Source organism: Dermacentor andersoni, chromosome 10 (genome assembly GCF_023375885.2).
Source record: "Dermacentor andersoni chromosome 10, qqDerAnde1_hic_scaffold, whole genome shotgun sequence".
In the NCBI taxonomy this organism is placed as follows: domain Eukaryota; kingdom Metazoa; phylum Arthropoda; class Arachnida; order Ixodida; family Ixodidae; genus Dermacentor; species Dermacentor andersoni.
Window position 1 is genome coordinate 102,099,031 of NC_092823.1, and position 13,663 is coordinate 102,112,693.

Genomic DNA, 13,663 nt, shown 5'->3' on the forward strand with positions numbered 1-13,663 from the left:
TTTCATGTTCTGTTGGCTACATCAAGAAAATACTTTTTTAAGAGGCCAATGTCATGCGTACATTGCTTATCTTTTCGCGACGATCGTTCTTTTACTAGCTAACCACTGTTACTAGCTTATTGCTCTATGCATGAAGTGCCTTCACGTTTCCGAATATTTTATCTTGTCGCTGAGTCTATAGCGAAAAAAATCTCTAATCAGATTGCGTGCGCGACACGATTAGTGGTGCACATTATGAAACGTACGCGAGCACCACTGATCACGCTTGAATGTACGATGAGTGATGTTTAGATAATTGACGCACTTGACCCGTACTTCAGATTTCGACGATTGACAATTCTGCTCGCCGCAATTGTGTTGCTCCGACTATTACTTTTTTTGAAGGGCACTAGTTTCCACAATAAAGCATTACATTCGTGACTCGCATTTTGGTATAGACTCTTTAATCGTTACTATATTCTGACAATACTGTTCCCAGCCGCCTTCAGTAACTCAGGTTGTTTCTTGAAGTCTGATAAGTATTAAACAAATGACATTTTTTGGAAACATTTAGCCATTCGTTTTAAGGCATAAGTGACGTTGAAAAGTCCTGAAGCACGTTCAAAATTACCCAATGAAGTTGTTTCCGTATTATTATCTCTTACCCGAGTATTTATTTTCGAGCACTGAAGAATGCTTTCCCTGCGAGCTTCCGCATCTAAAATTGAGAGATTAAAGTTGTACAAAAGAATTGTTTTTTTGTCGTTAAGCAAAGCTGGTTCGATGCAGTCGTATTCTGGGCACATATAGTCCTCGTATATATATATATATAATATACACAATGCCGGTATATAGAACCTTTCTCACTATTTTGTCCAGCTTCAGTTCTGCTCTCTAGAGCTGTTAAACAAGCGACACCTAGTAGAACATCAAACAACAACAGAACATTTTAGCTATTTTAGCTACGGTGTCAACATATCCAAGCCCTACCACGTAGTGCTGCATCGCCTACTTGAGCCTAATTATTCCAGCTACGTCAGCAACTGGTGTCATTGACGTGAAAGGTAGGCTGACGTCTGTTTACAGCGCAGGATTGGTAACAATGGAGTGACAATCTAGCAACTACATTCCTTCTGAACGTCAACGCCCGTTTGCGTAGAAACGTGAAAAGTTCATTGACGTTGAAGGGGATATCATAGGAGAGCATGTAGAGATAAATATCGAATTCACGAAGCGAAAGGTGCGCCTTCGCCTTTACTCTCACCGAAACTTACCGAGGTGATGTACCTCATACTGGCATTTCTTGCACTGGGAGGTGTCTCAGGCATAGAATCCTCAGACGGGGAATCTTCGAGTCCCAGCGACGCCATACAACGCCCAGTGTGGGCAAACGAGACGAGGCTTGGAAAATATCAGCACGCAGAGGAGGTGAGCTCTGAGTTTTACAGTAGATTATCCTCATTTCCAAGGAATAGCGGAGAACGTAAAAGAATAGAACGTGCGGGGATGACTGCGAGCTTCATTTTCGAGCAGAAACTGAAGAGAACACGTAGACCAAACCAATACACTCAGCTTTACAGACCAGCGTACTGCTCTCGAGTTTTGCGAATTACGCAATATAATCGAAGCACCACAGCGACAACAGCGCTCTATTATTCCCCAGAATTGGATGGGTTCTTTATTTAACATCTTACCTAATGCATGCTCGTATCGCGGAATTTCTGGCCATGTGCAGAAATTTTGCAATGCAAGCACACGACACGTAGTATGCGGACGGCATTCGGTTAAATCTATGGGAAATAATTGTAATGCATCTATGTGATCGCGGCATTACCGCAAACTGTGAAATTCCAACTCGTGTGTAGGGGTCACCGAAAGTTTCATCACAAAGATGTTTGAGACACATTTATGAAATGGCAATGTAGAATCGTTAAATAAATCTAACGTAACTGTGAAAATTTTCAATATGTTCAATGTCGGAGAAACGAAAGGTAACCTGGGTAGCTTCCGAACAAATTTAGGTATTTTTTGAATTTGTATTCCGTTCAGACGGGCACTTCACCTGTTTATTTTCTTGCATTTCAGGTCTTAAACAAAACCGCTACATTTTACCTTGTCAGATCGACGTACAGTAATGTAGACAAGTTATGGGGCACAAATTTTTCTTGTGTCAGCATGCGACACATCAAAGAAAACAACAGTACGACTTATTTCTCATTCAAAAACTCGTCAGATTCGACAAAGTAAGTAAACTAGGATGGTTTCTTGAGCTAGTCGGTAATTCATGATAAAAAAGGACGTACAGCGCGAAGGACAAGTTCCCGTCGCGATGTATGTCGTTTTTATCATAAAGTAGGTAATGTGTCTCAGTGAGCCATCAAGACAATGCAGAAACCAATACTCTTACTTTGCTATCTTATTTCGAGGTGCAGGGCTGTAATACGAAGGCATGAGCTCCTGTACCGTGTGTATTGTGTAACAGCATAGATTTATTGACCCCTTACGATCTTACAATGAACACGTTCATTTAGGGCGCAGACAAGGCGCAGAGAATTTCGAAACAAATGCTACTCTTCCAAGTATCAACACATCCTTTCAGAGTAGTTGCACTTACAAAAAAAAAAAAAACCTTAAGCACATGACGACTGCGCCAAATTTTTGCTGAAATGAATTTACAAACCTGCTTGATATTTACAACAATTTTTTTTAGAAGAGTGTGGTTACGCACCAAATCTGATGTAGTACCACAATTTTAGTGAAGGAATGTCTAGCGCAATATTTGCATAAAAGGGGAATACTTTCGGGAATACAGAAATTCAAGCCTACCATAACATAGCTTGTACAATTTTGCCAGAACAATCCGCTGTAAATGCGTCGATCTTTAACAAGCAATATCACGTCGTCCTACACTATCTGGAATGCAGAAAACATCACGAACTCTGCTTTCTCCTCTCGACACTACGTGATACAAAACACTAGCGCTACCCTGCCTAGCAACACTGGTCTTAACCGCCGCGGTAGCACTTTCGCTATGGTGTTTCGCAGTTTTGCTCGAGATCGCGGGTTCTGTCTCAACCGCGGGGGCCGCACTTTCATGCGGGTGGAATAGAAAAGAATGCTCGTATAGCGACCACACGATCGACGATAAAGAAGCCCAGGTGGTGAAAATTATTCCACAGGCCGCTGCCTTTCTAAGCTTTCCTTTTATTCAGATGGAAGTTGTACCACGTAAAACTTGAAAACGTGTTCTTTTCTTTACCACCGGTTATTTCCTTTTTTTTTATTAGAGGAAAATAGTTCTATTTGGATAAGAGCCGTATGCAAAACAATGGTAATATGAGTCCGTCCAAGTGCTGCTTACACCATTTCTCATGTCCTGTATCTATATGTTATTACTAGTCCTTAACGTAAATAATAATGTATTGTCTCTACATATGACACAATATTCATCCATGACTTGCCAAGTAAATGAGGATCAGCGGATAAAGTTGCGGCTTTTAACTTAAACGTCGCCTCTGTTGTTCGTGAGATCAATATTCATAGACTGTATAACCTACTACAAAATATATCTAAATGTATTTGATTCGAAAGAAGAGGTAAATTCATTTGAAGCGCAAGTTTATGACCCAGGCGCAGAAGAAGTACTAAGGGCCATAGCATCCTGGACTAAGGGAGGTCTCCTACCTTAGGACAAAAACAATTTCATGCTAATTAAACGTTTATTCATCATCATCGTAGTTATTGCGCAAGAAGTCATACACCGAACACAAAGACTAGGAAGGCGCCAACTTCCAACTCAATCTCTTTCAGGAAACCCACGACGAAGTGAGCATGGCAGCCATTCCTCTATCCGTACGCACAAAGAAAACAGCTACCATATAATGTCCAGATTTTATCTTGTTGTTGAGACAGCTTATTAAAAACGGTTCATTCTGCAAATAAGTATGCAAGGAACTTCACTCATGGCCTTCTCTCGCCATTCGTTTCACCAGTTCTTATACATCTTTGTAAAGGCATGTATAAAAGGCGCAGCTTTGTCATGGCTGTTCTTTTTGCTTTACTTCGCGCGCGTGCGTGCGTTTACGTGTGTCTGGGTGTTAATAGCATGTACCCGTAATTTGCTTCAATGTAGGTTTCCTGCGTATGTTGCGAAATTAAATGTCAATATCTGAAGCAAACACGCCCAAAGTACGTGTCAAATAGAGCTGAATTATTGCATAGTTGGGTCCTCAACTTGAAGCACAAAACAAGAAACTCGGCTTCGCAAATATCCTCAGTCATTACCTTTCATCCATGGAATTCTACATTTCAGATACACGCTAAATATGTCAACCGAACTCACTACTACGTACGGGTACAATAAGTCTAACGCCATTCAATACCAGCTACCTGGTAAGTTTACCTTCTCTCGGATTTACATACGGCTTATCTATCCTTTGATATAGTACTAAGGTGTGCCCAAGTAAGAGACAACGTTGAATGTTTGGGCCTCTGATGATGCTATATTCCTACAAGAAATCTATATATACCCCTTTGTTCTTCTCTCAGTTAGCTTTAATAGCCTTGGTTTGATGTAACAGAACCAATTTACTAGGCTATCGTTACCTACCTCTCTCAAGTAGTTCTATGCTTTCACTGAAAGTGATAATGCTACTCCGGAAATGACTTTATTTGCGTATTGTCAAGAGTGTTTTTTGGACCTGCTTGCCGCCCTTTCGCTTCAGCACTATTAGAACTCTTGTTTGTACTGCTAACTATATTTTCCTCCATAACTCTTTGCAGATTGCACGCTTGTAAATAATACAATTATCTTTACCAGTAACGCATGCACACTTATGAGTGTGCAATATGGAAATAAAGACAATGATAACAGTGACGCCAAAGGTTGGTAACAAATATGTTCCCCTGTACCCAAATAGTAGATTAAAATTAGTGAACTCTAAAGAGGCTTTGTTTATCATATACTTGTTGCATAGAATGTTTTACCAGCATGTTAACAATGGCAAAGCGGGTAAAATACACAATCAAAGAAAAATGCATCGCAACTTAGCGAAACAATTAGGATAACGTGAAAATCTCGCCAGAAACTAGGTCCTATGTGTAAATATGACGGCAGTAGATGTTTTCGGTAAATATTGGCACAAATCACGGCCACAACACTTTCATTGACTAGAGCGATGTCCCCAGCTATGGGTCAACGACGAAATTGTGAAGGCTGAACCATAAAAGCTATGAACTTGAGCACATTACCAGCACAAGTAGTAAACGAGGACATTACAGACACTACTTCTAATAACCTTTTTTTTTTCGGAATGGATGCATGTGCCAGGTATCCCAGCTAACGGGGGAAACTAATCAAAAAACTTCAATATACTATGATTGGACCGAGGTTCTTTTTCGCTAACTGCTTACTCAAACGGGAGATTTTCTTTTTCGTTTTGGTATTGATAAAGCAATCAGTCAAATTGTTTTTCTACCTACATTGATGAATACTTATACATTTGTGCAAGCACGAATGTGAAATTGGGCAGAGCATTCAAAAACAACATAATTAACAGGTGCCAGGTCATTAAAATTCTTTCCAGATATTTCTCCCGCGTTTCGAAGTTACGCCCCAAAAGTAACCGAGGACGCGAAATAAAGACACATCCACGTACCAGCAAGCGCAACAGCAGCGCTCTGAAAAAAAGCCGATTTCCGACAACCGACTCTGTTTTGTAGCTGAATCGGTGACTACGTAAAGTAACAAGGCGGTAGTGCACCCGTTGAATGTTTTTATTTCTGTGAAACCCGTTTTGAGAACGCATGCTATCGTACGCTTGAGGCGCGCGGCCCCGCATTCACCTCGTCTTTAGTTTTCGCGTTTAGTGCACACACCTTTGAAAAGCGGAAATAAAATGCGTAGGAAAAGGTTGGCACGGAAAAGTATTGAAAATCTTATTTTCGAATGCGACGCATAAATTGTAATTTGAGCTTATGCAATTATGCATGTGTATAGTAATACACTCAGTCAGCTTTGTTTAATTGGGTCATCAATTACAGCATTTTTCAGTTAGCGAATTGTGGCTACTAAGAAAGCTTTGTTGTTATGATCGTCCTACCTAGGGGCCATCTCTCATTCTTAGTAGAGAGGGTAGCCTAAGCAGGCAGACTCAGCCAGACACAAGGATAGATACATTGTCAACATCTATTCGTATGAGCGAACAATAAAACAAAAAAAAAAATCAGCTGTTAGTTTATGATACGTGGTTTCCACGGGTGACGTGCGAGAACTACAGCTCCTTCCCTGATAAGAAAACTGCCAGAACGCTGATGCTTACTGTGCTTTACTGATTCTCATGTACTTACACAATTAATGCGTTACCATCTAGCACAAAACGACCACTTTGAAATCTGATAATCATGATAAGGCTGTCTGTAGTAGAGCACTGCATGGACCTGATTTTTCGGCCCGCGCCCGGGACAGGGCGTACATGTACGATGCCAGCCCCGGTCCTGGCCCGGGCCCAGGCGTTCACTACTCAGCTTAGCCCCGGTCCCGTGCATTGATGGTATACTAAGCATTCCCTGGTGGTCAAAATTATTCAGGAGTCCCCCACTACGGCGTGCCCCATAACCACATTGTGACTTTGGCACGTAAAACACCCCAATTGAACTAAACTTAGCCAGGGCCCGCGTGTGCATGACCAGGCTAAGCCTGTAAGTAATAAAGAATATAACTTTACGTACAGATTGAACCGTATATGTCAGCCTCACCTTGTCACAGTTTAATTAGCTGCTTTCTGTCAGCAATAAAAGACGGAAATTTTTGTTTCTTCCATTGAAGTATCAGTGATCTGGTCCATTGTCTTTTCTCTTCTTTCTCCGCTGCTGCGCATGCATTACCTCAATCGTACGATTTGGTCCTATGAGGTCAATTAACATGTAAGTTTACATGTATATTTATATAAGCAGGCGAATTCACGAGCATAACACATATATACGCACAAGTGGAAATAGCTAGCTTTAGTGCTAAAGTAATACAAAAGTATCGAGAGTTCCTGTAGTGCAATCACAAAAGCGGTAATAGGGAAATGGTTTAAGAGAAGTGTTTCTGTGATTTGATTTTTCTTATACGGCAAGGATGTTCATCTTTGTGGAAAAAAAAATGAGAACATCGTTTTTGTGTTTTCTTTGCTCAGGTATACTAAAAGCCAGCTCTTTTCACGCGCCCCTTATCGTTGGCACAGAATGCTTTTGAACATACGAAACACAATGATCGTGTGTGAGCTAAGCCAGGCTTAGGCGCTTTAATGAGCAGGCCCGAGTCCAGCCCGGGCCCATGACGTCAAGCGCGAGCCCGACCCGGACCCGCGGCTTCAAGTCCAGGCCCCACTCGGGCCCGCCGAAAAATGTTTCGGACGGCCTGGCCCATGGGCGGGCCTGGACCAGGGCTGTGCGGTCGGCCCGAGACCGTGCAGTGCAGTAATGTTTACCGTATAAGCATGCGAATGCCATTGATATATTCGGTTCTGAATGCCCTATAGCACGCGTGATGATTGACGCGTCCGTCATACTCGTTGTAGCTTACAGGTGTCCCCCGAAACTATCTTTTCAGGTTGTGAACTGTGGGCCAGCGAGGAACACCTGAAAAATGGCACTGTCCCTTTATGTTGTTACTTTTTATTTGATATGCTTTGTGCGCAGCAAGGAACCTACGACCCATACGAAAACAAGAGCTGCAACAGTTACTAAGTGGTCACTGTTGCTTTATGATATCAAGGACATCACGTTTAAGCAGCAGATAATGTTAACATAGGTCATAGAACGCTAGTCACGTGTTGCACTGTGACCCGCAGGTTTGTTTATTTTGTATATAAAGAACAATTTCTATTCCAAATAAAGCTTACTCCCAAATTACAACGCTTCCGTAGTCCACTTTCTCCAATGTGCTGTTTTTCTACATTGGCCCCTTTTTGTGTATATTTTCAACCTGGAGATTCAGATGGCCAAGCTTGGTAGTTGCAAAATAATCACAATCGCCAACCACTTGTATACATATTGTAGATTTTCTTTGCAGCTAATGTACCATTCAGGTTACCAACGTAAATTTTCATAGATTTATCTGCAATTGTATGCTTTCCACAGATACCATGTTCCTGGGCTTGATTGCCCATGTGCGTCAATTTAGTGACTACTCTCCTTTCACCAGACTACCTGATATCTTCCTCTGGTTGCTCCCAGTAAAAGAAACTCTCACTATAAAACGCTTATAGCATGGTTCTATTATAAGGCCATGGCCAATTTCAATCCCAGTGGGATTTTTTAAGATCTAGTACACCTTTGGAATGTACTTGATGTGTTCTTGTCATATAACGTTGGATATATTTTAAGGTCGATATAAGATACATCATGATTAAAAAAACAGGCGAAAACAGGAAAACGAAGGTTTAGCACAAAACATTTCTTCATGCTTTTTTATATTCAGTGCAACATTTCTTTGTGCCGGTAATCCCCGACGTTCTTTCCTCGAGGCCTACTCGAGGAAAGATGCTTAGGTTAGGTTTGAAGCATCGCCTTTCCTATATAGACATCTGCAAGACGAACTAACAAAATTTTCTCAGGGTTTATAACAAGCCTTACTTGCTGTTTTTTTTTTATCTGGTTTTTGCACCGTTTAAGTGAGCCACAATGCATCATGGTTATCTCTGAACCTGTTCGTCAAATTCAACTGAATGCCAGCTTCACTATCCATGTGGTCCAACAGCCCATTCGTTGTAATATTAGCTATAAAACGAGACAAACACATTTTAATCTCCCAACTCCACCACGGACATTGTCTACCAAGAGGTCGATGGGCTCCAAATGATGTCAAACAGCGTGCTGTAGGGAGATGTGCTAGTACGGGGGAGGATGGGACAAGCTAGTGTGCATATCCTCTTTTACTCCTGCTACGGCGGCTGAGAGCGCTCGCACGCATCCTGTCTTGAGCGGAGTCGGCGCTGCGTTCGAACGATAGCCGACCAGATATAGCTGACGGCTTCGTGTGCGCTGTGTTCTCGCATGGCTTGTTTGCGTTGAAGCGAGGGGAAGCACGCAGTGGAATTCGCTCGCCACTGCTGCCGCTTTTCATCACGCCAGCGTTCTGACAGCGAGTGTCCGCTGTCGTTGAGGGAGACGTGTTGGTGTTTGCCTGGACACGCGTGACAACGCGGTTGTGTATTTAGTTACTATTCAAGCATAACATTTTCTTGGGCTAGTTGGTGCATGTTACAGAAGTACCAAAGCGCCAAACAGAAGACACAAGAAGAGGCACGGATGAGCGCTTAGAACCTTTGGGGGGGCTAGTTGGGGCATGTTACTGATGTACTAAACCACCACACCGACGACACAAGAAGATACACGAGCCAGTAGTCGGACTTTTATGCAGCAGTTTAACAGGGTGGTAAAACTACTTACCGTTACTCGTATAGCTTTCTAATAATTTCCTATCGCAATCAATGCTTCGCGTGTCGGGCGAAACTGCGACTTTTGTACTTATGCGCGAACGTGTAGGGACATCTATTTTTCGACTTCTTTGATCTAGCTGACTTTAGCTTCTTCACCCAGCAGTGGCGTCTGCGCCAAAAGGCGTATTTTGTGTTGCGACACCACGTATCCGAGCACGCAAGTGTTGGCCCCTCCCGTGTGTAACCGTGCGCGGCTTAGCCATCTTCGGGAAAAAGGGGATCCTAGGGTTTCAGCCGATGCCGGGTGTTCGGACCTTCAAGGCCCGCCGGGGAAGGCAACACACCTCTGTGGCCTCTGCTTCACCTAGACGGTACCCCCGGAGTGACCCAACTGGGGGAAATCGGCAGTCTCTTTTTCCTGCCTTTCTCTCTTCAAATCTTCGTCTTTCTCTTTGACATTCCGGCCTTTCATGTCTTCTTCTCTCTTCCATTTACTTCCGTTCTCCTTGGCGGCAAAGGTTAACCCTGTGTGGCTATCCTACCTTGGGTACACCATATTCGGTTATATTGACGCCATACGACTGGAATCGTGCAGACTTGTGCGCAAGCTCCGGCACGTCCCCTCGTTGGGCTCCATGGTGGGTGGTCGGTGCTGTTGCCGAACAAATACATTTTCTTATCGCAGCGCAAGCTTTTGTTGTCTATGATCGCCGTCTGAAAAGATGCCGTACCGAAGCACCACTCCAGTTCTCCTTTCGGAGCAATGCCCCAACATTTTCCAATTACTATGTGATCCACAGTGAAAACAACATACCAGTAAGAAAGCTCTCTCTATTCCAGGTGGCCAAGTGTCTAAAAAACAAAATCGCACCAACATACAAAGCCTCAAAAATTTCAAGTGGGGACCTGCTTCTAGAACTAAATGACAAACACCAAGCGCAAAGGTTTTCGGAACTTACCATTATTGGCGACGCGACCGAACACTAAATACACACACAGAGAGAACACTAAATACAAGCCGTGGTGTGATATAAGAGGAAGATTTTATTGGCCTGAGTTTGAGGAATTCCTTGAGGGTTTCCATGAACGAAATGTGACAAAAGTACAAAGAATTGTCATCCGCAGAAATGACCAAGTAATCCAGACAAAACATGTCACACCTGTGGAACAAGTGTAATGCCTACCTCACTCGATGCAGGGTACGAAAAGTAAACGTCAGTCCATATATCCCGAAACAAGACGGTGTTTCAAGTGCCAAAGGTTCGGACGTGCTTCACATGCATGCCGAGACCAAACAGCCGGTGCTAAATGCAGTTCCAATGATCATCAATCTCAAAACTGCACTTCTTCGCCACGTTGCACTAACTACAAAGGAGACCATCCAGCTTACTCGAGCTCTTGCCCTTGCTGTAAAAAGGAAAAAGAAGTAATGGCACTAACTGTGAAAGAAAGAAATCTCGTTTCCTTGAAGCCAGAAAGCTACTGTCGTACCTGCCGCGAAGAAGTTATGTCGATGTGAAATAGGTGGGGGGCAGCGCCCGGACGCTTAGAAAGTAAATTGGCGTCACTCCATATTTAATTAGGTTTCTGCCGTTTAAGTCTACTGGCGGTCCTCCCTGTGGTATTTCCAAGCACTTAGTTTTTACATACTATGGATCTGTAAACGGTGTAATCGCCATGCCGAAAGCGAATGTGCTGCGCATGTGAGAAGTGTGTATGCTGCGCAGGAACTCCCGCCAGAGTGGAGGCACTTGCTGAACGCATGTGTGTGTTCGCCAGAGGTTTGAGTGTGTAGCTATGTCTGCTTTGTAATATATCTTCAGTATTGCTTTGCACGTAATAAATCCCCGCAGGGGCGTCTGCGTAAGCAGACGTTTGGTGTGTTGCGACACCACGTACCCGAGCACACGAGAGTTGACCCCTCCCGCTTGTAGCTGTGCGGAGCTTAGCCGTGTCTGGGGAAAGGGGGCTCCTGGGGGTTGAGCCGATGCTGGGTTTTTGGACCTTTAAGGCCCCCCGGCGGAGGCAACACCCGTCTTCGGCCTCTGCTTCACAAAAATGGCACTTCCAGACTGACCCACCTGGAGGAAATCGGCAGTCGCCTTTTCCTGTCCTCCTCGTCAATATTCGTCTGTCTCTCTAGCCTTTTGATGTTTCCTGTCTTCTTTTCAATTCTTCTTACTTCTGAATTTCGTTACGGCAAGGTTAACCATGTGTAATATATTCAACCTTGGGTGTATACATTAGGTTATAGTGGCAGTGTATAGCTCGCGTCTGCAGCTTTCTTGGAACCTGTAGCGTCCCCTTGTTGGGCTCGGTGGTGGGTGGCTATCCCCGCCGCCGAAATTTTCAAACTATGCAATGGCAGGAGCGTTCCCGCGAATTACAGATCGGCCTCTGAAAAGAGGTCGCACCGAAGCAACTTTCCAGTTTATTTTAAAAGTAACCGAAGGCTCATTTCCAAAATACCACATTCTTCACAGTAAAGGCCACACAGGCGTAAGAAAACTGTCACTATTCATAGTTTCGAAATGTTTAGAAAACATAATTGGACCTGGTTACAAAGCCTCCAAGATGGCTAGCGGAGACCTCCTCCTTGAACTGACCAAGAAAGATCAAGTAGAAGAGGTCGCCGAACTCACCAGTATCAATGACATTAAAGGGACAATGTCTCCACACCGCTCACTCAACACAAGCAGACGGTTATTTCTGAAGAAGACTTCCTGAACCTCAGTGATGAAGAGCTCCTCGAAGGATTTCAGGAGCAAAACGTAATTAAGGTACAGAGTGTTGTGTCGGCTGGCGCTCATCTTGATAAGAGCACTCTGCGAAGTGCGCATGCGCCACTAAGTGTTAAAAGCTGAGTGCCCCTTGCTAGCAGCCTCTCTTTCTTGCCTAGCCTTAACCCACAAGCATGGGTTAATAAACGTCGTTCACCCGGAACTTGTCTGATCCTTTTGGCACGCCTGGCGCAAAACGTAACACAGAGAATCACACTACGACGGAATGACCAACAGATCCCGACGAAACATGTGATATTGACATTTGGTAGCAGCACTGTCCCTACCTCAATCGACGCAGGATATTTGAATATCAACGTCAGACTGTACATACCTAACCCGAGGGGTGTATCAAGTACCAGAGGTTCGGGCATGCATCACAATCATGCAGAGGCAAAGAAACATGTGCGAAATGTAGTGCCAATTACCATCATTCTGATAACTGCAATGCTCCCGCACTATGTGTTAATTGCAAGGGCGATTACCCTGCTTACTCACGGAGCTGCCCTTGCTGGAAAAGAGAAAAAGAAATAATCGCAATCACAGTAAACCAATATAAACCAAGCTAGGAGGGATACAATTCCTGTAACTGCTCTGAAAAAGGAACCGGTAACCTAAACGGTTACCGTCCTTGTATACAGTTCTATCTATAACACGTGCTCTTGAACACAGACAACAAAAATCTTTCTCGATATGGCTACACAAATAATTCAGTGGAATGCCAGGGGCCTATTTGGCAGTCTAGATGACGTCGAAGATCTACTAGTGGAATATCAGCCACGTCTGTTCTGTGTTCAAGAAACGCATTTAAAGTCGACACACGAGAACTTCTTAAAGCAGTACGTAGTTTTCCGTAAAGATCGAAATAATGGTAATTCTTCTTCAGGTGGTGTGGCAATCATAGCCCAAAAGTCAGTAGCATGACAGCATGTATTACTCCAGAGTTAATTTGAAGCAGTGGCCGTTGGGGCTATATAGCTTCCTGAACCCTGTATAGTAATTGAAGGTTTTAATGCTCACAGCGCATTCTTGGGTGACTCAAGATGTGATGCGAGAGGACGGGCAATAGAAAAGTACCTGCTTTCATCTGGAGCCTGTCTATTTTACAAGACAGAGCCAACTTTTTGCAGTCCTACAGAAAACACGTATTGGTGTATAGACTTAGCCATAGGGTAAGCATCACTTCTTTCATATTTGGAAGGGAGAGTTATTAGTAATCCATATGGAAGCGATCACTTCCCAACACTCCTAGGAACAACGAAGTGGCACGATGGACCAGCTTACCCTAAGCAATGGAGACTTAATAATGCAGACTGGTCGAAATTTAGAAACATGTGTAAACTGTGCCTGGAAGATGTGGAGCACCAAGGTGCAGAGGAACTGGGCAGTTACATCCCTGAGCACATCCTCTGTTCTGCTCGAAACTGCATACCTCAGCTCCGTACAGATAAAGTCAACCCAAAACCGTGGTGGAAC

At 43.6% G+C, this 13,663-nt stretch overlaps 1 long non-coding RNA gene across 1 annotated transcript; it reads left to right on the forward strand.

Annotated features, from left to right (window-relative positions):
• Positions 1-4,197: 4,197 nt before the first annotated feature.
• LOC140213574 (uncharacterized) lies at positions 4,198-7,748 on the forward strand. Its single transcript, XR_011890452.1, has 3 exons — positions 4,198-4,371; positions 4,762-4,863; positions 7,577-7,748. It is a non-coding gene; the product is annotated as an uncharacterized lncRNA (long non-coding RNA).
• Positions 7,749-13,663: the final 5,915 nt, after the last annotated feature.